This window comes from Camelus bactrianus, unplaced genomic scaffold (assembly GCF_048773025.1).
Source record: "Camelus bactrianus isolate YW-2024 breed Bactrian camel unplaced genomic scaffold, ASM4877302v1 HiC_scaffold_135, whole genome shotgun sequence".
Taxonomy (NCBI): Eukaryota; Metazoa; Chordata; class Mammalia; order Artiodactyla; family Camelidae; genus Camelus; species Camelus bactrianus.
Window position 1 is genome coordinate 23,540 of NW_027413903.1, and position 23,745 is coordinate 47,284.

Sequence of the window (23,745 nt, forward strand, 5' to 3'; positions counted from 1 at the left end):
CACACCTTGAGTGCTTATGAGATAACGAGATCTAACCACCAGCCTCTATAGAATGGGTCACCTGGAGGCATCGTGACACCATTCTGAGTCTTCTGATGAGAAAACGATTCTGTGGATGGTGATCGATGCCCGATTGTTTGAGCTATGGCTCTAGAACCACCCCACCCACTCCATCCCCAAGGTGGGTACACAGTTTTGAAGACGCTAGCCTGCTGTGAATCCCCTTTGCCCGGCAGAGCGATAAAATGGCCTCTTTGCTTCTAAGCTCCAAGACCTTGTCTCTGGATTCTTGGGCTCGTCGGGGACGGGGGCCGAACTTTTGGCAACAAGCGTGCTTCAGAAACAGCGGATGCCCGAGAAGGACACTCTGCCTCTCCCTCTTCTTCCGGGCCTGAAATGGGGAGGAAAAAAAAATCGCTTCCCCTGGAAGCCGGAGTCCGGAGCCCGCCATCCGGAGGGACTTCTGGCTTGGCCTTCTCCTGGGGTGGGGGGGAGGGCACGCCACTGCACGTGTTCTTTGTCAACTCCCTGTTTCTCTCTTCTCGAGTTATCTCTTTGGGACGGCTCCCACACTGGGTGAAAACAGACAGACTGGCTGGTATGTCTCCCTACCCCACCCTTCGCCCCCAAATGACTGATCTCCTGTCCCATCAGAATCACCACTTGTTTTCCAACGTGGCTTTCTTGGATCCTGGAGGACTTGTAAAGGAAAAGCCCAGCTGGGCTAACAAGCTAAAGTCACAAATCTAAGTGTGATAAGTGTCCGTTTACTGATCTAAGTTCTGCTGGGCTAACTCGTAAATCTGAAGTTTAGTGTCAGTTTACTGGGCTAACAAGCTAACTCGTAAATCCAAGCTCAACAAGTGTCAGTAACGTGATCTGTTCCAAATTGATAAGCTCCAGTGTACTGATCCTTTGCTTTTTGTTGTTTGAGCCTTATTGGCGAATAGACCCATATTTGTAATTAACCCTATGAAACCTCATGTGCACGTCTTGGAGGTGCTCAGAGCTTCGGAGCAGAAGCCCCTCTGAGCCCGCCGGCGTAATAAATCTGAGTACTCCAACCCTCCGAGTGGTGCTTGTTTCTTGGCTGGCCTGTCATTTCCGTAACAGACTGATATCAACTTAGAGCCAAGATGGGCGCAGAACTGAAGGAGCTTCTCGGCTGGCCTAAGAAGCCTGTCGTCGTGATGTGGGAGGCATTCTTTACGAGGGACCTATCTGATTAAGTGCTTGACCGCCTTTTGGACTTTGAACCAACTTGGAGATAGGAACTAGGATGAGAGGGCACCCGAAATAGCTCAGCAAACTCTTCTCCATCCTTAGAAGACAGACAGACAGACAGACAGACAGACAGACAGAGTGTGTGTGTGTGTGTGTGTGTGTGTGTGTGTGTGTGCGCGCGCGCGCGCGTGTTTGTGCGCGTGCGGGGGTGTGGGAGAGGGAGGAGATGACGTCAGCGTACTGGACACTGTTTCAGTGACATGGGGAGTGCTGTCAACTAGGAAGGAACGTCATGTATTCTTCAGCCTTGTGTCTGTACAGGTGGGTACACTCAGGGTTCCAGAAAGGATGGGATATTCCTGGCAGTCGTCTACTGCCCTGGCATCGAGGGCTGGCTGGCTGGCTGGCTGTCATCCAAAGTGGAGGCTCTCGTGAAAGGGACAGAACCGAGTCCCAAGGAGATGCCTCCTTCACTGACTTTCATGCAAACACAGTGGACCACAGCCTCCGGAAAGAGGGTGGGTGGCACACGTGGCCCCAGTCTGTTCTGTCCATTCGGCAAATGGCCTGGGTTAGGGGAAACCCAGCATGGCGACCATCCGACAGGCCGACCCACCGACCCACGGACGTGCTCGGTTTCTCCCAGCTCCCTGGATGACCTCCCCCACCCACCCCCACCCCACCCGCATTCCTTCACCCACCGTGGTGTCTGGTGTCAGGGCACTTGGAAGATGACTCCCATTGTTCAATAGACAGGGGCAGGAAGATTCCTATAGGACCGCAAAAACAGTCAACTGGCCATACACACATACATACATACGTACAAACGTTTTGTCCCCAGAGGCCTCAGACCTCCTCTCTCTGGACCCGCTGAACCCCAGTAACTGGCCCCCATTCAACTGCCACATAGTAGGGGTCATCCAGACGTTCTTGGGATGGTAGGTATGACTTCCAAAGGGGTTGAAGCCTTCCTTCCCCCGCTGCAAGCCTGATGCCATCAGCATGGCCAGGACACTGCTACAAACAAACAAACAAACAAACAAACAAACAAACAAACAAACACACACACACCACCACCACCACCACCACCACCAACAACAACAACAACAACGACGACAACAAAAGACAAACACATGCGTATGTGACTTGGGGACATACTTTCCGCAGCCTCCAGGGACGAAGGCACTCGCTTCGCTGGGTAAATCCTACGAGGCTTCACTAAAGCGCTTGCCAACTTACTTCTCAGAAGGATCGATCTCTGCCCCCATCACCCGCCATCATCAGGCAAGGTCGTCAGAATCCATGGGAGATATAGACTAGAAGAAGAAGTAGAGGAAGGAGGAGGAGGAGGTGGAGGAGGAGAATCAGTGACATGAGGTGTGTACGACTTCTTGTCTCCAAGAGGATTGAGTTTTAAATTTTTTTCTTTTCAGATACAAGGGAAAATAAACTTTTGTTTTTTCCCCTTCCTTCCCTTTTAGAGGCGGACACCCACATGGTAAATATCATACCTCTGTCAGCAGAATGGAACCCTTTCTCTTTTTCTCCCTCCCTGACCCTTCTGGGATTCAGAAATCCTCCGTGAGGATTTTTCTATTCTTGGCAGCAGAGTTATTAGCATCATTGACTTGGAGGCAAAAACTTAGGTTTCCATTAAACTGGGATAGACATGCATGGATAAGAGATACTAGTGCTACTCGTTTTCCTTAGGGTTCCCCTGTGTCTGTGGTGTGTGTGTGTGTGTGTGTGTGTGTGTGTGTGTGTGTGTGTGTGTGTGTGTGTGTGTGTGTCTGTGTGTCTGTGTCTGTGTGTCTGTGTGTCTGTGTCTGTGTCTGTGTCTGTCTGTCTGCCTGCCTGCCTGCCTGCCTGCCTGCCTGCCTGCCTGCCTGTTTATTGTAGGAACTCTCTGTCAATGGAAGTATAGTTGACTTACAATGTTGTGTTCATTTATGACGTACGGCATAGTGATTCACTTATTCACACACACACACACACACACACACACACACACACACACACACACACACACACGTATACTTTTTCAGGATAGGTTATTACAAGCTATTGAACATAGTTCCCTGTGCTAGACAGTAGGACCTACTTGTGTACCTAGTTTGTATAGGGTGGTTTATATCTGCTAATCCCAAACTCCTGATTTATCCCTCTGCCCTCCCCCATTCCTCCACCCTACCCTGTCCCCTGTGTTAACCATCGGTTTCTTTTCCATGTCTGCGAGTCCAGTCTGTTTCTGGTTTGTAAATAGGTTCCTTGGAGTCTTTTTAAAATGGAGTTATTTATGTATGGATGGGTGTCTTGACTTACTTTCAGATCCCACCTAGAAGTGATGGCATAGGATATCTGTCTTCCTCTGGGTGACTGACATCACTAAAGCTACGGAACTCTTCACGTATGTGCGTGTGTCGTCCACGTTCAGGGGCCGTGCTGATCTTCTCTGGATGGTTCCCGTGTTAGTCGATGTGCTGTGGCAGCAAGCGCTTGCCTTAGGGTTTTTGTCTCAACCTGAAAGCCGGCCCGGAGACTGAAGGTCTTCTAGTTGCCTCCACTATCTGCCTAGGACCATCTCCACGAACGTTTCCCATTTTCTCTCACCCTTTTGTCTTGGCATCATTGAGTACTAAAATGCTCCGTCTCCTGAAGCCCTGCAGACTGAAGCTGGACAACGGGAGGTAAACGTCAGAGAAATGGCCACAACAGCTCCTGTGGAAACCATCCTAGGGCCTGTTTTTGGAGGAGCCGCTCAGAGAGTTGAGCCGAACACCCCAGGACATCATCAGAGGCATTTCAAACTGCTCGAGCCATTTCGATGACCCCGATGTGTGGAAATCTCCTACTAGACTGACCCCCTACTCCCGGCCCTGAATCTGGTTTCTCATCTGCTCCAATGATTAACTTTTGTGCTGTACTTTGGTTTTCCACACAAGTGCCTCTTAGGCGATACCTGACTGCTTGCTCCCTAGGCCTAGCTTCAGAAGCCCATCGACACCACCGCCTCCTGAGACGAGATACTACAACTGTTTCCTTGAACAGACCTGTTCTCAGAACTAAGAAACTGGGTCCATGAAACGCAGGCCCTCTAGGAAACTATTCCCTCCCTCCTGCCCCCACACCACACGCACGCATGCACGCTCAGACGCACGCACGCACGCACGCACGCACGCATGGACGCACATGCACAGTCAACAGCCCAGCTTTTAATGTGTAAAACTTCCAGGGAAGTTACAGAATAGGGAAATGTTGGGGTCCAGAGTAGGCTGCCCCAAAATGTGCCCGATGGACTATGCTGAATGAAAGGGACTTCACAACTGGCCAAGGGGGAGGGTATAGGTCAGTGGTAGAGTGTGTGCTTAGCAAGCAAGCACAAGGTCCTGGGTTTAATCCCCAGTACCTCCGGTCAAAAATAAATACATAAAATCGAATTCCTCTCCCCGCCCCCCCCCCCCAAAGTATACACTGCTGTATGTCAACTCTGTCTCAATAAAACTGGAAGAAAAAAAGGAAAAAAAAATGATTTAACAAAAGAAGGAAAGAAACAAACAAAGAACTGCCCGAGGCAAGAGGAACACTCTGGCCCTCCTTTCTGCCTCCCTGGAAGCAGGGGAAAAAGAATTTTGTTTTTTTAAAGTCTCCCATCCCAGAGGAATCTATCAAGTCAGAGGTCTGCTTCCATGCCCTTCCATGATTCTCAAACGGTGTAGTGGGGTTTACCCAGATTAGGAAAAGGAGGGGACTCCTTTGGCCTGAGACCAGGCGAGATTCTCCCCCTCCCTCCCGCCTCCCTCCGTGCAGTTGGGACGGGGTGGCCTAAGGGTGGGGAAATTGAAACCAAAGAACAAAAGCCGTTCAACAGAGAGGAGCCGGAGGCCAAGTCAAAGGCTCTGACCTGAGCACAGAGCTTTCTGCATTTGAATGAAGCGATTGAACGAGGCCCTGCCGAATGGATCCTCCTGACGTCCCCGCCCCCGCTTCCAGGAGACAGTCAGTCGATTTGGGACCGATCGGTGGAGAAGGCCTGTGAGGCGGCGGCGGCGGCGGTGGCGGCGGCGGCGGCGGAAGCAGCGGCGGGGGCGGGGGGGGGGGGGTGGTGCGCGGGCGGGGGCGGGACCAACGGTCGCTCCAACTCTGCCTGCCTGCCTGCCTGCCTGCCTGCCTGCCTGCCTGCCTGCCTGCCTGCCTGCCTGCGGGGCTGAGGCCTGAGGGCCACGCTGGTTCCTGCCACTCAGGGAAACTTCTGCGGGTGTTGCCGAAAGATCGCCCTCCCCGACCCCGTCCCTGACGAGCCAAATAACCCAGAGACAGGGTCTTAGAGTTTAGAAGAAAAGAGGCAGCTTGATTGCTTTGCTGGGCAAAGGGGACTCACAGCAGGCTAGTGCCCTCCAAACTGTGAACCCGTCTTGGGGTTGGGGTTTCATGCTTCTGTGGACGAACAGGTTGGAGCATGAAAGGGAATCACAACAGGCGGGAGCACAAAAGGTGCTCATGATCAACAAGGGTCTCTGATGAAACTTGCTCCTAAATCTGGATGAGTGTCTGATAACATGGGACCTCCTGGTGGTCTAGTAGGTCATCAGCCCGTGACCTTCTTTATCTGGTCAGACTCACCCGGCGGCACCAGCGCCACGGAGGAACTCGGGGTGGGGGGTGGGGGGTGGGAGGGGGCTGGTCGTTCTCCTGAGCTTATCCTCCCGTGACTCCCTTCCTGGGGAAAGACTCAGACGCCAAACATGATTGTCAAGTTGAACGATCAGAGGAAGGTCAAATCAAACAGTTAGAATCGACAACTTTAGCTGTTTTTAACAGTGGGCCTGGAGCTGGGAGCGGTGTCTGGTCAGTCGAGTTTGCTGATCGTTCTAAAAGCAAGCAGTAAGCATAAAGCCAAAAATTGGCTTAGCCTAAGTGCGGCCACTTCATGATTCCTCCTTCACTGGGGGCTGAGGCGTGGGGGAGGGCGGGGGTGGGGGACAGGACTGAGGTGGCGGCGAACTTCTCCGTGAATGCTCGGAGCCGAACTGCTCTCTGGGCCTAGGTCTGAAAAAGGCCTGAGTCTCAGCTATGACAGATTCTCTCTCTTTCTGGGCACATGGACTGACTCGCCCCGCATCCTCCCATCCTGTCAGACCCTTTGGACACACACCTCCACCTGAAGAGTTCTTTGGCCTCGTCCAGAAAAAACAAACACACGCACGAACAAAACCAAACGAGCACACAGAAACCCTGCTGATCTCCTTGGACCCCATTCACTTCGGAGAGTCCCTCTCGTAGAAATCCCCTCTGATCGATGATTTCACCACAGCCGCCTCCCTTTCTCCGGCACAGTGACCCCCCACCCCCACCCCTGCGTGGGCCCTGTCCCTCTACCTATCAAAAACCAAACCCCAGGAGAAAAGAAAATCAGAATGCTGTTTTGAGCCACTGGATCTGTGAAAGGAACCAAACAGAAAGCTGAAATAACCAAACCAGCCGAACACCAAAAGCGAACAGACAGATACCCCAGAAAGAAGGGCACGCTGACCCTTGCCCCTTTCCTTCCTGGAATCAGGACATAACATAGATCTACACCCCACCCCCCACCCCACCCTCCCCAGATGTCTTCTTTATGCCGGAACGAGAGTGACGTTCTTATTGTCAACGGTGCTGTTATGGAAATGACAGGCCGGCCAAGAAACAAGCACCACTCGGAGGGTTGGAGTACTCAGATTTATTACGCCGGCGGGCTCAGAGGGGCTTCTGCTCCTAAGCCTTGAGCACCTCCAAGACGTGCACATGAGGTTTTATAGGGTTAAGTACCAGCTTGGGGTATTCGGCCAATAGGCACGCAATAGCTTTAGCAACATCATTATCACGAAAGTAGAGGCAGTGAGGCAGCAAACCAACATTTCAAGGCCAGATATGTCTCTTTGAAAATCCAGCTGGCTAGCAAAATATGAACAGGGAATCAGCAAACCGGCACTTATTAATTTAGATTTACGAGTTAGCCCAGCAGAACTCAGATCAGTAATCCGACACTTGTTACACTTAGATTTGCGACTTAGCTTGTTAGCCCAGCTGGGCTTTTCCTTCACAGTGTAAAGCGGAGAAGGAGAGAATTCTGTACAAACAGACCTCGATGAAAAGAATCCTCACCCTCTTTTAGGCCCCCACCTCAACACACGTGCGCGCACACACACACACACACACACATGCATGCACGCACGCGCGCGTATAGTTACTCCTGTTCTCTCTCTTTCTCTCTCCCTCTTCCTTTCTTACTGATTTTTTAAAAATGTTTACTGATAACACAGAAAACAATTGCTTAAATGTTGTCCAGGAATGATATTCATTTTTGAAAACATGATATATATTGTAAAGGATTTGGGCTCCCTTAGAAAAATCCCAGTCCAGGCACGATTGTATAGCACCTCCTTTCACTTTCAAGTGTCTCATTTCAGACAATAAAGTAGCCAGTCATCTTCCTTGTGCATGACCTTTGTAACTGGCACAAGTCAAACGGCACAAAATTCAGACCCAATCTCCTGATCCATATGATTCTCATATTCTTTTTTTTTTTTTTTTTTAGCGAGTCCAGAAGCTATGGGTCTGTGCCAACCACCCGTGGCTGTTCACTATCCAGCATTTCTTCCATTATCTTTATGTTGTCCTGTTTCTTGGAAGTATTAGTGCAGCTACTTTTCCCGATGGTCTGTCTCTGTCTCTCACTCTTTTCTCCTTCTTTTTTTTTGGGGGGGGAGGAGGGGGATGGGTTTGATTAGGTTATTTATTTATTTTAATGGTGGTTCTGGGGATTGAACCCAGGGCATCATGCATGCTAAGCAGGCACTCTAACAATGATCTATATCCTTCTCTACACCGCCCCCCCGACCCTCCAGCACCGCCCCCCCCCGTCCCCGGCCAGGGCCTGTCTTTGCTCAACCCAATAGAAAAGCATTTATGTTTTGCCAGTTTCCTGGGTCCTTCTTTGTTTCATAAAACTGAGAAGAAATACACGTGGAAGTTCTCTCCTATGAATTGAACAGACTGAAGATCCTTTAAATAACCAAATGAGGTGGAAGTGCAGAGAGTACCATACGGGAACACACCGAGGCACATCGTCATCAAATTGACCAAAACTAAGGATAAGGAGAAAATATTAAAATGAACGAGAGAAAAGCAGCAAATAACATACAAGGGAACTCCCGTAAGGTTATCAGCTGATTTTTCAGCAGAAACTCTACAGGCCAGAAGTGGGTGGCACAACATACTTAAAGTGATGAAAGGGGAAAACTGACAGGTAAGAATACTCTATTCAGCAAGGCTCTCGTTCAGATTTGAGGGAGAAATCAAAAGCTTCACAGATAAACAAAAGCTACAAGATTTCAGCACCATCAAGCCGGCTTTACAAGGAATGATAAAGGATGGTCTCAAGTCATCAAATCCTAAGAAAAGAGAACAAAAAGATGACAGAGAAAGGGAGGGGGGGAGAGAGGGAGAGAAAGAGGGGGAGAGAGGGGGGGAGAGAGAGAGAGAGAGAGAGAGAGAGAGAGAAAGAGAGAGAGAGAGAGGGAGGGAGGGAGGGAGGGAGGGAGAGGAGACCTTCGAAAGATTGCTTTGCCTGTTTAGGGTCTTCCGTTGTTCCTTAAAAATTTTGAAATTGTTTGTTCTAGTTCTGTGAGGAATGTCGTGAGTATTTTGACAGGGGTTGCATGGAACCTGCGGATTGCTTTGGATAGTGTGGCCATGTTGATAGTATTGATTCTTCCAATGCAAGAGCACAAGGCATCTTTCCATTTCTTTGTGTCATTTCAGATTCTGGAGTATAGATAACCTCCTCGATTAAGTTTATTTCTAGGCATTTTACTGTTTTTGACTCAATGGAAGTGTTTATCCCAGTTATAAAATTCTGGTTTTTAAAGTGGAGGGGGAAAAATAAAAAGGAAAGGAAGGGCCACAAATGGCAAAATATCCTTCTTTCTCATGGGTGAATTGTATTCCATTACGTGTGTGTATGTGTGTGTGTGTGTGTGTGTGTGTGTGTGTGTGTGTGTGTGTCCCCTCTTCTTTATCTATTCAAATGTTGATGTGCACTTAGGATGCTTCCGTATCTTGGCAATCATAAATGATGTTGCTGTTAATAGCAGGGTGTGTGTATCTTTTTGAATTCATTCTTCTTTTGTGGTTGGCTTTATTCCTTTGATAAGTATGTAAGTTTAAAAAGCTAAAGCTCTAAACCTTCCTGGAAACAATGCACAGTACATATATGTAAATTAAAAATATATGTGCAGTAAAAACATTTTAAAAAAATAAATAAATAAAAAAGAACGAAAGACAAGGAAATTAGCTATCAAGCCGTGAAAGACATGGAAGAAACTTAAAAGACATCTTACTAAATCAAAGAAACCGGTCTGAAAATTGTTACCAACTGTACAATTCCAACCAAATGACATCCTGGAAAAGGCAAAGCTCTAGAAACAATCAAAAGATCATGGTATCCAGGGGTTTGGGGAGAGGGAGGGAAGGAGGAATGAACAGATGCAGCGTGAGGGATTTTTAAGGCGATGAAATTATTCTGTAGGATACCATAGTGGTGGCTGCATGTCATTGTACATTTGTCAAAACCCATAGAACGTACAACCTCAAGAGTGAACCGTCCTGTAAACTATGGACTTTGATGGATAATAACGTGTCCATGTCGGATCATCAGTTTTACCAAATAGGCCACACTGATGAGAGATGTTGAGGGGAGTGGAGGATATATGCGTGGGTGGGGAGGGCTATGTGAGAACTCTCTGTATTTTCTGCTCAATTCTGCTGTGAGCCTGAAACTGCTCTAGGAAATAAAGTCTATTAATCAAAAACAAAAACAAAAACAAAAACAGAAACAAAAACAAAAACAGAAACAAAAACAAAACACCCAAATGAGGTGAACCAGGATTCAGTCATCCAAAATGGAGCTGGACGGCCAGTGGGAGGAACTTTGTTGCAGACATAGTCCTGTTTCAGGGAGGGGGACGTTGTCCCCTCCCTCTACACATCTTGAGTTCTCTGGGCTGGACTGATCCAAAAATGGACCCCAGACGGATCGTTGAGCAGGAGCGACAGGGAACCTACTGTCTTTCATTCAAGCACTCATGTGTCCCCGAAGCAGGCAGCTTTTCTCCGTTTTAGGACAAGAAATCAGCCCTTTGTGCGAAATGGGCCGGGCTGAGAGCCTTTGGTTTTGGGTGACCCGTCCGTGAAGAATCGAGACGGAGTTTGGGTTTTGGGGAGGGGGGGAAGCCCCTGAAAGAAGTCACGAGGTTGGTTGGTTTCTCTAGGCTTCCGGGGCCTGAAGGCTCTCAGTGGGTGATCAGGGTGTTTTCCTAAGTCCAGATGCAGGGAGGGCACCCTCCACGGAAGTGATCGATTTCCCGCTTTCAGGGAGACAGAAAGAAGAGTCTGAGGGTCCCTCTTGCGTCTGCTGGCCCCTCGGCTTCTTCGGTCACTCTCATTTCTAACCCATCCGTGTGCCACGGAGGCACATACATGTTTGGGGTGGCCTCCCCTGGGTCCCGACACCGGCATCAATGGGGGGAGGGGGGGCATGAGTGGTCAGAACTGTATCAAGCTCAAGGGCACCACCAACCGGTTTCAAAAACAAATCTGCCAGCAGCTGCTAGCCGCAGCCTGGTCGTTTCAAAGTTCCCGCCTTGCTCTTGTGGTGTGTTTTCTTTCGTTTCCCCTTCTCCACTTGCCCCGTGGGGTAGTCTGATGACACACACTTCCAGTGCTTCTTTCTTGCATCTGTGTCTCCTGGGCTGCAGTCCTAAGAGCCCCCCCCATCGCCCCCGCCCCCCCAATCAACTCGTTTCTTTACCCTCCACCAGGTCTCCTGGCTTGGAAATCTCGGCTCACAGCATGTGTCTCGTGTCCTCTCTGAATTCACGGGCCCAGCCATCCACCCTAAGGAGACGGAGGGAGGGAAGGAAGGTTTTGACCTGGCGACCTTCCTTGCCGGCATCCTCCGGATTTGGGACCCTTCAGTGCGCCACCTGCCACCCGCCATACCACTCTCACCCTGAGGCCTAGCCCTCGGGGCTCCGTCCACGCGGAAACCTGAACGCGGACGGGCCTGGACGGTGGGCGGGGTGGGGGTGGGGGTGTGGAGGGGCTTGCTTCATCACTGCCGGAACCGTGGAGGCGACCGGGACAGACGCGTCCTTCAAGAGGTGAAGGGACACGTCGCCCGGGCTAGGTCCGTGCCACAGCATGTGATTTGGCTCTAAAAAGGAAACCAGGGACCCGTGGAGCCGAGAGACCTGTGGGAGACAGGCGGGGCCGTTTCTGCGTGCCCCTGACTCCCTGAAAGAAGCCAATCTGAAAAGGTGGCATCCTGTAGGGTACCGGCTCTGGATGACATTCATTCTCAAAAGGGCAAAAGCCCCAGAGAGGGTGAAAAGATGAGTGGGGTCGGGGGTGGTGGTGGTGAAGGTTGTCTGTGTGGGTGTGTGTGTGTGTGGGTGTGTGGGTGTGTGTGTGTGGGTGTGTGGGTGTGTGTGTTGTGGCGGGGGGTTGTTGATGAATAGGTGGAGCACAGGGGACTTTTAAGCAGCGAAACTCTCCGGTAGGTAGGTCCACGATGGGGTGAAAACCAACGTGTTGGATATGGCAATACCTAAGATGGGGTGAACTGAAAGAACCCTTCTGGGTGTCCCGCCCCTCAGCCGAAGTTTAAAGTCCTTCCTAAAGCCAGAAGGTAAAGACACACGAGAGCAATCTGAGGGGCCATCGCTGAGGAGTAACAGCGAGGCCAGTGAATCCAGTGAAAGACTGACTGACGTGGGGGCCTGGGTCCCTCGGCTCGACCCCCTTCCCCGGGAAACCGAAGCCTTCGACGCAGGGATGCGCTTTGACACGCTTCTGTCTCATCGGAGAAGGCTTCTTCTGCCTGGCATTGCGTGACGGGGCCGAGAAACCCGTCCTCTCCTCCTCTGCGTGAGGTAGCGGTCGCTCCCGCCTTTGCGCAGCGGTGAAGAAAGCTACCAGAAACACGGTTCTGCGTTTCTCTCGATACCGTGGGCGAGCGTCACGGCTTTTCCTTGCGTTCCACCATGCAGTCAGATAGCATTCTCAAAACTAAGCGTGCCATGCAAATTTTCCTTTTCCTTTTTTAAAGTGACTGTCAAGAACTTAGGCAGCATCGAGTGAAAACGTTGGGCACCTTCATCTCTTGGTTTGTATGGAGCCAGCTAGGTCATCAGACCCACGTCACCATGATTTCTGAATTCTAAGATCCTTTCCAATCCATGATATTGTACATTCCTGGGTCATGGGATGTCACTATGGCTGATCAGGTCAAAGGGAATGTGTCCCTCCAGAGCACTTATTAACACGTCAGTTTATTTAAACGACAACAAAGGAAATTCCCTTCGGGCGATATTCATTCCACACGCTAAAGGAAAGCGATAGGTTGTGTGCCTGAGCCCACACAGTGTGACGCAGGAACGGGGTGGGGGTTGAGGGAGGAGGAACTCTGGCTAGTGTCCGGGACCTAACGGGAGATAGAGTGGAGGATTTTTGCCCTTCTTCAGGGACAGGGTGAATCGGCCCGAGGTTGCCTTGTGCGCTCAGAAAGAGGGCCTTTACCGGATGCCCCGAGCAAGCAGACTTTTCTTTTCTTCTTCTTCTTCTTTTCTTTTTTCAGTTTTATTGACATAGGTTTGACATACAGCCCTCTATCAGTTTCAGGTGTACAGCACAATGATTTGACTTCCATAGACTGTGAAGTGATTATTAGGTAACTTTAGTGACCAGGAAACAACGATATGTTAAAAGGGGGTTTAATCAACAGAACTGCTATTTCTGATGATCATCTATTCCTAAGAGAAAGGACAGATGAACACTCCAAAATGCAGCAAGTGCATAGTCACAGAATGATGAACAATCTTTACCCGTGCCGACGTTTTGACGCCAGGATACGTGGAAAGCTGAAGTTTTAGAGCATAGAAATATTTGGCTCTCCATTTGACCTGGAAATCTCCTTGTTGGAAAGAAGCTAATTTCTCCTCCTCATCCTCGTCCTCCTCGTCCTCGTCCTCGTCCTCGTCCTCCTCCTGCCTTTTTAACTAAAAAAATAAAAAAATAAAATAAAATAAAAATTTTTTAACAAGAAGTTTTTATCTTTTTGGAGGGGGGACGGGTCATTAGGTGTCTTTATCTACGTTTCAATTAATTATTTAGATTTATTATACGTTTTCAGTGGTGGCACTGGGGACTGAGCCCAAGGCCTTGTGCATGCTGAGCACGCACTCTACCGCAGAGCTCTACGCTTTCCCAGAAAGGAGCAAATTTCTAAACATAGAACTGGATGAGTAGGTCAGCTTTTTGATCTCATAGAAGCAGCGGCCCAGTTCTCTGGGGGGAACCCTCCTTATCTTGTCCATCTCGACAACGTCAGAAACGTCTGTCTGCATAGCCCACAGTGGCCTGAGACTGAGGCCAGGGGGCTGAATCAGGTAGAACCTGAAACCGAATGGAAGAAACAAACAAACAAAAAAGGGTGGGGAGGGGCACGCGGAGGCCTTTTTAAACGTACACACTGCTGCGTGGTCTCCCTCGTCGAAACTCTAATTCGCAGCCTTCTTAAGGAGAAATATACACCTGAAACGTCTTTTTTCCACACAGAGTTTAAAAGCTTTCACCCTCCGAGCCGAAAAACCTTACCCGTCCCATCGGTTCTTTCTGAGTGAGTGGGTTCTCTAGTGTCCTACGCGTCTGCTGGGAAACAAGCTGCTGGAGAACCAGCAACTAGAAACCAAGCTGCACCAGCATTTCCATGAGCGTAAAATCTTACATTCACACTTACTTGCTTAAAAATGCACACGCCTGCTTTGTTTTCATGTTTTACACAGTCGATGACCCATAACATGTATGATGCTCAAGAAATTGTGTGAGGGGCAATCCTGAGATTGACCGTGAGGGCGCAACAGATGGCAGATATTTCCTTAGGGTAAAACAATGGACGGTCATGGGAAGCCAGATCATCCATTAACAGAACTTGGTTCTGGCAGGAAAGCATGTGGTTTAACCCCGGGGAAATATTTGCTATCTCGAGATGTCCCAGAGGCAATCACAGGATACACTTAGAAATTTTGCATCCCCCGAGGAGGGTGATTGTTCCTGGAAGGGATAGGCCTGAAATGAATCAGTTAGCCAGCAAGCAGAACTTCGTGCTTCTGGCATGAAATATCTAAAGCCCCACCTCTTTGATCGCATTCCTTTTTTTTTTTTTCCCTGAGCCGTATACTCCCAATAAACAGGATGTCGACCAGGCTTTTGGCACTCTAGATCCACGAGACCTTGAGTCCCCTGGTCCCATTTTCGCTCTTTACTTGGTCTCTTTGTTTCTTCATTCTTGCGTCGCCCGTCCTCAGACACGGTCCCGAGCTGCGCTGGACGCAGCACCCGTCCTACCCGACTCGTGAGTGACCTATAGTTTTTAAATGAAAGCTACAAAATCTCTGGTCATGTCGATCTGCTGGTCTCGTCTGTATGAGACAGGGCAGTACCTGAGTTTCAGAGACACACACAGACACACACACAGACACACACACACACACACACACACACACACACAGACACACACAGACACACACACACACACACACACACACACACACACACACACACACACACACACAGACACACACTCTAAAGGGAACAAAGAACAAAGAAAGATAGAGAAAGAAAAAGAAAAAGGCTCAGGGGAATAAAGGATTCGCTTGCTCTCTGTGACATGACCCAGTAGACCTAGTTGTCACGAGACAGGAAGCTCAACTCTCCGTGTTTACATTATCTGTTCCTGAGCTTTCTTGCAGAAAATTCTCATGCGTTTCTTTCCCCTCACGGAAGTCTTCTCTATTCCCCACAGAGCCTGGGGCGATGGCTCTTCACCCTGGAGCCGCCTGCGGCCGATCCAAGATATCGGATGATTTATGGAAGTGATCAGTGATCCTGAGACAAAGCCCTTCCTTTAGGTAGAAAAGCATGGCCCCTGCTGCTCAGGGAGCTGGCACTCCCCCTCCCTCTCCCCTCATGCCACCTTCTCCTTTGTGCACAAGCTATCGCTTTCGCAAAAGAGCTTGGCTTGCCTGAGAGTCTTGTGGAAGCCATCCTCATTTCTATGGTACTGCCGTCCAAGGATCTGGAAAGGGCCCGGTCCCATGTATGCATGTATGCATGTAGGCACTTGTGTATGTCCCCGGCTTGTAGGCCTGGCATGTTTCTTCCTCCACATACACTTGCCAGAGTTCATTCATGAAAGAGCTCTATGGAACTGGTTTTCAAGGGAACATGCAGGCAGGGAATGCGAACAGGAAGGAACCCAAATGTTTTCCTTCAGGTTGACATGATCTAGGACAGATCCTTTCATCCAGAAAAGCAAATGTCAAGGGATCGGTCTCGTGAAAAGAGCCATGTCTTGATTGTGACGAGCAGCATTCGAGGTGAAACTTTTCGCCTCCCTAGGTTTACCCCGAATCCATTAAGTTCCTGTGGGTTATCTCTGTCATAAAACGTGTCAGCCAGGAAAAAAAAAAAAAAAAAAAAAGAGTCTGGGAGCGATGGTTGGCTCGGTCTCAAGTCTCAGGAAGTGTTCACACCCCAAGCAGTCCGAGGGGGTAGTGTGTGTGGGGGGGGGGGGGGGGGAGGCGGTCCATCTCTGAAAAATTGGTGCCTCCTCCACGTAGTTTTTGGTCCCTTGCAACTGAAGCATCTGGCGACGTCCCTGGAATGTTTAGATCGTTTCCAAAGAAGATGAGATACGGAAGCGTTCGTTCCTGGCTCCATGAGTCGAAGGGGACGTGCTTTAATATCTTTCTGACAGAAAAGACTCGAGATCTGTCAGTGTGTTGGCCGACATGACTGGTATACCTTCGGAGGATGGATGGACCTACAGACAGACAGACAGACCGGAATACATACATACTTACTTACATACGTACATATGTAAACATACAATACAATACAATACAATACAATACAGTACAATACAATACAATACAATACAATACAATACAATACAATACAATACAATGCAATACAATACAATACAATAAAACAAAACAAAATGAAACAGAATAAAATAAAATAAAATAAAATAAATTAAATTAAATTAAATTAAATTAAATTAAAATAAAAGGATGCTGTGAGGAGAAAGTGTCTGTTTCTGGCTAGGACCAAATCGTGTCCCTACGTGGACCGGTTGGGAAAGACTGGTGTCCCAGATGGTTCACCGTGACTTCCTCGTGAACATTTGCTGTGACCGATTCGGGCTTCGGAACAGTCACGGTCTCGTTCTGAGGAACGTCTCCTGGAAAGCATGTGGAGACCGTCTTCGTCTGCCGTCCTTAGGAAACGTTCCAGCAGAGCGGGTGTCCGAGAGCCTCTAGGGGCGATGGCTATGCTTCGTGGACGTCTGTCCCTCTTCAGGCCGAATTTCGTGGAAGTATGCTGATCTGGCCAGCCGACAAGTCTGAATGGGGGTGATTTTTTGGTAGAAATGCGCGTCCTTGGAGAGACCAGGGGAAGGGGAGCATGTCTCAGTGGAAACTCTCGTACAGCGTGATAGAGATGAGAATGCGGTTCTGTGTCATCATCTTTGCGTGCTTCCCGCCACCCTCCCCCTCCCCGCCCCGCCCCGCCTTCCACTGATACGCTGGGCCACGTCACGCGTGCTTCGAGTTTTCTCCGATGGTTGGCCAACGCTCTTCCGACTCCCGTTGCCCATGGTTCTCCCGCTTTGGACTTGGCATCCTCGAGAACCAAAGCCGCCCTTTCCCTGAAGCCCCGCCGAGCCGGGCTGAGCAGCTGGACATCCGCTGGAGAGAGGTCACTGCCGTGTCCCCTCTCGAGACCCTCCTCCTGCCCGTTGCTGTGGAGGCCACTCAGAAAGTGGACCTGAACCCGCATGCGTTTTTCAGGCCACCCGAGCCTCTTCGAGCCCGACGCCTAGACATCTTCCTGACTGGTGGCGCTCCGGACTCACACCCTGGGTTTCTCGTTGGCTTCAGCCACGGACCTTTGTCTTCCTGGAACGAAAGACCAGACCGGTTTCATCAGGTGGAACCACCTGCCTGGTGGCGGGACTGTCGTGGAACCCTATGGACCACCCCGAAGTGTATATGCAGCCCAAGGGTGATCTCTCCAGTTGAACAACCATCGAGGCCCAAAAGGACCCCTGCCCCGGGAAGAAAGAAACTTTGACCTTGACCCTTAGCTGCCCGAACGAGAATTTGGATCAGGGTTGGGTAGGGTGATGGAGATCTCCCTTGGCACAGTTCCCGTGTGCGGGACTTTCAATGACTCTGTCTTCCTGAAAGGACACCCGCCCCCTGACCACGCTGTCTCGTCATCAGTTTGTTTCCACGAGGGACGAACCGTCATTGTGTGCACGACAAAGTTGGCCGCTGCCTGTTTGGTCCGCCATCGCTCCGTAAGGGACCGACGAAGTGTGCGTCGTGACCAGTGACCGATTTCGGAGCCCGTGGGTGGTGGGCGGGTGTGTATCTGTTTTCCAGGTCACGCGCGACGCGGTGTGTCGTGGTGTGGCCCGCCCGGCCACCCCACCTCCCTTCCCCCATGGAAAATCAAGGGAGAGTATTGCCCGAGACAGACGAAGGTGCAGCCACGAAACCTAAAAGGATGACCCTGGATGTCAACTTGGAGGTGGCTAGGAGACAGCTGAGCATGCATAGGATCACACTGCACTGCCACCGTGTGGGATGCCGCACATGTGTCGCCGTCGTGGTTTTCATCTCCTCCACCTATTGCCCTCACCTACATCCACTCTTTATCTCACTGAACTCTTTTTTTTTTTTTTTTTTTTTTTCCGGTAAGACAGTGAGAATTCTCTCTCTCTCTCTCTCTCTCTCTCTCTCTCTCTCTCTCTCTCTCTCTCTCTGTCTCTCTCTCTCCTACTCTCTCTCATAATTGACCTGACAATGGGATGTCCGTTTTCACGTGTCCAACATAGCGATTCGGGATTCTTCCATGTTCCACGATGATCACCGTGATGAGTCTGGTTACGGATCCGTCACCGGACAGCGTCATGACAATAGTATGGATTGACTCTACTCGCCCTGCTGTCCATGACCTCCCGTAATTTGTGTATTTATTAATTGGAGTTAACTGGAAGCTTGTACTTTTTCCTCTCCCTCACCCATTGCACTCATTGTTCCTTCTTGGTATCCATGAGCCTGTTTCAGCTTCCTTGCATGTGTTCCTGCGTATTGTCTTGGGGATTCTGCCTCGAAGTGACAACATCCCTCTCGAACTTAAGTCACTTAGTTAACATCATCCCCTCTAGGTATAGGTCTCTCCAGACCACGTGGCACTGTCCATTCGTCCATCCGCGGGCCCGTAGTGGAACTGCCGGGTCTTCCAGGAGTTTTCTGTGGAATGTTTTGAGGGACTTCTGTCCTGTTTTCCCTAATGGCTTTCCTCCACCTCCGTTTCGCCCTCTCCCCCTCGCCCCCACCACCAACCCCTGTTCCGTGTTGCCTTCTGTCTTCTGTCGGAGAGCGGATTCTGTCAGGTATGAGTCGAGAGCTCTGTGTCCGCCTGCCAGCCCGCCCACCCGGCCCCATCTCGAACGGAGGTCTCTATCACGTGTTCCGTCAGGAGCAGGCACTTTCTGCTTGTTTTTGGAACTTGCTGTCGAGATTCCAGGTTCTGGGCCTGTCCGGATATCTCTTAGAAACGGAAATGTGTGCGTTTTCCCCTTTTTTAAATTGTGTTTGTTTGTTTACTTATTTATTTATTTACTTACTTACATTTATTTATTTATTTAGGCCTTTTTTTTTTTTTGGTTCTTGCTGTTGTTGTTGCTTTCGGTGCTTGTTTGTTTATTCGGGGAGGGGAGGTAATTCGTTTCTTTTGCTGGTTTGTTGCCTGACTTAGTGATTGCCTGACTTACCGACTTCCTTATTGACTTGAACGGAAGTCCTGAAGATCGAACCCTGGACCTCGCGCGTGCTGGGCAGGCACTCTGCCGCTGAGTTCTACGCTCCATCCTCCCCCTCGCCCCCTCCCCCATTTGGGGGAGGAAAAAAATAAATTTTTCTTTTCTTTTAAACTGAAAACGTCCGTTTGGATCTCCTGCGTGTGTTTCATCCCTGGTTTTCTGGCTTCTAGGAGGTGGAGTTGACCGAGTTCTTGGACTGTTGAGGAGAGGAACCCCTGATGGGCTGCGGTTGTGCTTTTTCTACGGTGTTTTTGTTTTTGTTTTTAAACCCCAGAGTAGTTCTACAACTTGATTTCCCTTTGGTGGTGGGTTTTGTCGTTTGTTTTCATGTTTCCTTTCTTTCTTTCTTTCTTTCTTTCTTTCTTTCTTTCTTTCTTTCTTTCTTTCTTTCTTTCTTTCTTTCTTTCTTTCTTCCTTCCTTCCTTCCTTCCTTCCTTCCTTTCTTCCTTTCTTCCTTTCTTTCTTCATTTCTTTCTTCCTTCCTTCCTTCCTTCCTTCCTTCCTTCCTTCCTTCCTTCCTTCCTTCCTTCCTTTCTTCCTTTCTTCCTTTCTTTCTTCATTTCTTTCTTCCTTCCTTTCTTCCTTCCTTCCTTCCTTTCTTCCTTTCTTCCTTCCTTCCTTCCTTCCTTCCTTCCTTCCTTCCTTCCTTCCTTTCTTCCTTTCTTTCTTCATTTCTTTCTTCCTTCCTTCCTTCCTTACTTCCTTTCTTCCTTCCTTCCTTCCTTTTTCCTTTCTTTCCTTTCTTTCCTTTCTTTCTTTCCTTTCTTTCCTTTCTTTCTTTCCTTTCTTTTCTTTCTTTTTCTTTCTTTCTTTCTTTCTTTCTTTCTTTCTTTCTTTCTTTCTTTCTTTCTTACTTTCTTACTTTCTTACTTTCTTTCTTTCTTTCTTTCTGTCTTCCTTCCTTCCTTCCTTCCTTCCTTCCTTCCTTTCTTCCTTCCTTCCTTCCTTCCTTCCTTTCTTCCTTTCTTCCTTTCTTTCTTCCTTTCTTTCTTCCTTTCTTTCTTCCTTCCTTCCTTCCTTCCTTCCTTCCTTCCTTCCTTCCTTCCTTTTTCTTCCTTCCTTCCTTCCTTCCTTCCTTCCTTCCTTCCTTCCTTCCTTCCTTTTTCCTTTCTTTCCTTTCTTTCCTTTCTTTCCTTTCTTTCTTTCCTTTCTTTCTTTCCTTTCTTTTCTTTCTTTTTTTTTTTTTTTTCGGATGGGGCTACAGTTTCCTTGTCCACGTTGACTGTGTCAAACACACACACCGACACACACACGCACACCCAGACACGCGGATGCGCATGCACAGTGTTGCTCTGTGTAGATGCACTGAACCTCGATTTACCGAGCGGGTGGCTATCGACTCGCCCCCCCCGAACCCCCGCCCGCATTTTTTTGTTTTCCCTCCTCCTTCCTGCGGTTGTGGTCAGCCGTGCTGACGTCCGTGTTCTCACGACCGACCGCGAGTGCGTTTTCCCCACGCGCCCGTTTGTTGTCTTTGGGCTTTGTCGCGATCTGTGCCGAGATCGATTTCTCTTTCCGCTTCGATGGGGTTCGCGGTCTTCATCCTTTCTTTTCTAGCTTCTGGGCTTTGCCTGTCTGCTTTCGAAAGACCTCCCGCATTCGAGAGGACGGACTCCAAAGCCGATTCCTGCGTTGTTCTCTGAGCGCTCGCCTGGTTTCGGTTTGCCAGCCCCCGCCTTCCCTCCCTCTTCCCCTCCTCCCCTTCCCAACCTCCCACCCGGGAACCCGGGATCTCGTCCTGGTCGCTCTGGGCCACCCGCGGCGTCGGCCCCGGCCCCGCCGGCGTGTCCGTGTGATCTCCCCCGCCCGGGGAATCGCGTGGGGAGCGCGTCCCCTTCGCGGCAGCCGCCCGGCCGGCCGTGTCTTGCCAAACCCCGGCTCCCTCCGTCCTCCCCGCCCTGATCTGGTGCCGGGGTCGCGTCGCGCCGCGTCGCGTCGTGTCGCCTCGTGTCGTGCCGTGCCGTGCCGTGCCGTGCCGTGACGAGGGTGAGCGGGCTCCGAGGCGGACGCCACGGGGCCGCCCGGCGCCTCAGTCCGGGACGAGCTCGGGCGTTTGGGCGGCCGGCGGCGGTCGGGATCGGTTCCGGGGACGTTGGCGACGGTTGTCGGGCGCCATCTGGCTGCCGCTCTGAGATCGTCCCTCTTCTCCCGAGCGTCGGCGACCTCGGCAAGGGATGGGGCTCGGCGGCGGGGCCCGAGGCAGACTTCGGGGAGGCTGGCGACACCGGCGGTGACAGTCCCCGTGGCGCTGAGCCGCGGGCGCGTCCTGCTCTCGGCGCAGATTGGACTCGCAGGATGATGAGGGGGTGACTGTCGCCGCGCTCCCGGGATCTCGTGTGCCGGGGGAAGCCGTGTGGCCTGGCCTGGTCGACCAGCATCCGCCTGTGCCCCTCCAGCCGCGGAGACCGACCCGAGCCGATCGGACACGGCCTGCGCCTTGCCGCCGCGGGGGAAAGGGAGAGAGTGTCCCGCGCCCGGGCCGCCGGCGGCTAGGTGGTCAGGCCCTCGTCTGCGTCCCTTGGACGACTGCTCCTGAGGCGAGGAGCGGCCCGGGCCCAGTGCGGTGAGGCCGGGGACGGGCGCGCTGGGGTTCCCGGTCGTCGGAGGCGCCTCCTTGGATGAAATGTTTTCTGAGTCCCGATGGATCCGGAGACGTGGCTGGGCCGGCCCCTGTTGGCGCGGGAGGCCTGGGAGGGGGTGCCCCCCGGCCCGTAAGCCTGCCCGCGTGGGTTCCGGTGGCGTTGGAGGGACCGAGACTTCATCCGGACTCGGGGACCGGCACGGGGGCGTCCCGCGAGGGATGTGGGGGAGGCAGGCTTTCCCCGGCCCGGGGCCCGGTGCTCGGGAGCGGTCCCTCGTGGGGGGCCCTCTCGTCGGAGGCGCCTCTGTGGCATCTCCCCGAGTCCCCGGCCACGCGGGCGAGAAAAGGGCAGGGCGTCCCCGGTCTGATCCCGTCTCCCTCTCGTCCCTTCCCATTCCCATTCCCATTCCCATTCCCATTCCCATTCCCATTCCCATTCCCACTCCTCCTCCTAAGCCTCCTCCTAATCCCCCTCCCCTCTCCCCTCCCCCTACCAACCCCCCCCACCCCGGTCGATCAGATGGCCCCCGAGAGCTTCGGGGCTGCCATTTATGGGGGTAGGGCTGGGGGCAGGTGGCCGGACCGAGGTCCCGGGGCCCCCCCCTGCAAATCGTGGACCCGCCCCGTTTCTGGGCGCTGTCATTTTTCCCGTCGTGTTGGGCATTTTCTGCCAGCAGATAGGTGCTGACACGGTCTTCCTCGGTGTCTGTCACCGAGTGTTGGGTCTCCGGACGCGTGCGAGGCTCTGGGCTTCTCTCTGCGTGAGCCCTGGCCTGGTAGCCGACTCCGCTTCTGACACTTGAGCCGCCCGCCCGGGCCTGCGCGCCGGCTCTCGTGTGTGCGTCCGGCTGACGTGGCCCGTGGTGCCACCTCCGGTCTCTGGTGGCCCGAGGGCGGTGGGGTGAGGTGGCGGCGTGGGTCTTTTACCCCGTGCGCTCCCCGCCGCAGGCACCCGGTGGTGGCCGGCACGACCCCACCCCCGTAGGCTCCGTGCCGCGTGTCAGGCATTCCCCGCCTGGGGTCGTTGGCCGCTCTCCTCGGAGAGGACCGAGGAGTGGGTGGCGCCTGGCGAGGCTGAAGCAGGCCCCTCTGGTGGTTGTCCTCGCCGGGCCCTCCCCTCTGGGGCCTCCCTGCCCCACATGGCTCGCTCGCTCGCTCGTTCACTCACTCACCTGACCGATGTGGTGAAGTCATGCTCCCCCGGGTCGGGCCTAAGCCGCGCCAGACGAGGGACGGGGACGTTCATGGCGAACGTGGCTTCTCCTCTCGTTCTGCCTGCGGGCCCCTCGCCTCTCCTCTGCCGCCCGTGGGTGGCGGGGGGGAGGCAGGGGTGCGGACTCCGGCCCGACCTCGGTCTCCCGTGCCTTGTGGTGTCGGCGGGGCCGGGGTCTTGCGACGCGGCAGACACTCTCGCCTTCTCGCCTGCTCGGCGTCCTGTCTCGCGAGCGGCCCTCCCCCGCGGCGGGGGAGGGCTGCCCCGCCGCCACGCCACGTACCCCCTCGTCGGGGTGTGAGCGTGTCTCGCCTTGGTCCTCTGCGGTGCCCCTGGAGCGCTCCAGGTTGTCCCTCAGGTGCCCGAGGCCGAGCGGTGGCATCGCTTCCCGTCCCCAGCGAGTCCTCTCGGGTAACCCCTGCGGTGGTCGTGTCTCCCGAGCGCCTCTCTTGAGGCGTGGGGGAGGGGTCGAGACGGTAAGCGAGGCGTGGCCGCTCCCCACCCTCGGTGGGGCCGGGGCCGCCTCCTGAACGTCAGTCCTCACCCTGTACCGGGGGGGGGACTGACGTGGCCGGGCGCACGCCGGGTGGGTCCCCCTCAGCGGGGTTCGCGCCCGGGCGTGGGAGCGATCGTGGTGGGGCCGGGTGATGTGCCGGTGGGGGCGGGCGTCTGTCCCGTCCCCACGCGGTCTTGGGTGCGTCTCCTCGCGAGGTGGCACGCACGGGCTCTCCCCGG

General features: G+C 52.2%; 1 long non-coding RNA gene and 1 other non-coding gene across 3 annotated transcripts; both read right to left on the reverse strand.

Annotated features, from left to right (window-relative positions):
- Positions 1–513: 513 nt before the first annotated feature.
- Positions 514–5,287, reverse strand: LOC141576573 (uncharacterized). 2 transcript variants are annotated; one of them, XR_012504988.1, is made up of 3 exons: positions 3,547–5,287; positions 2,383–2,540; positions 514–1,994 (listed from the first exon to the last, which is right to left on the reverse strand). It is a non-coding gene; the product is annotated as an uncharacterized LOC141576573 (long non-coding RNA). The 2 variants fall into 2 exon arrangements; XR_012504989.1 differs by lacking the exon at positions 514–1,994 and adding an exon at positions 2,037–2,241.
- LOC141576578 (U6 spliceosomal RNA) lies at positions 3,612–3,720 on the reverse strand. Its single transcript, XR_012504992.1, has one exon. It is a non-coding gene; the product is annotated as a U6 spliceosomal RNA (small nuclear RNA).
- Positions 5,288–23,745: the final 18,458 nt, after the last annotated feature.